The sequence below is a fragment of the Struthio camelus genome, chromosome 2 (genome assembly GCF_040807025.1).
Source record: "Struthio camelus isolate bStrCam1 chromosome 2, bStrCam1.hap1, whole genome shotgun sequence".
NCBI lineage: Eukaryota > Metazoa > Chordata > Aves > Struthioniformes > Struthionidae > Struthio > Struthio camelus.
The window spans coordinates 9,992,845-9,993,201 of NC_090943.1; positions in this window are offsets into that span (position 1 = coordinate 9,992,845).

Below are 357 nucleotides of genomic sequence, written 5' to 3' on the forward strand. Positions count from 1 at the left end.
TTACTGAGGACAAGAAGTGGAGGACCGTACTGCCTCGTGGTGAGAAAAGTCAGTGTAACATGTTTTCCCCCTATTTTGGCTCCTGCCTGGTTTTATTTCTCCCGCTTTCAACGTTTTACTAATTCCTGACTGTGTTAATATCAGTGCAGCTTCTCCGGTGCTAGCAAACAGCGGACTAACACTGTGGACAGCACCTTTTATGTGACATCAGGGAAATTATACACCTCGGCTTCCCCCTCTCTAACCACCCACTTCAAAAGCTTTCGGTGAGCCTTGATTCCTTAGCGCTTATAACATGACAACGTAGTCCAGGACTCAAACGACTCTACAAATACAGAACAAGAGAACAAGAGTTAT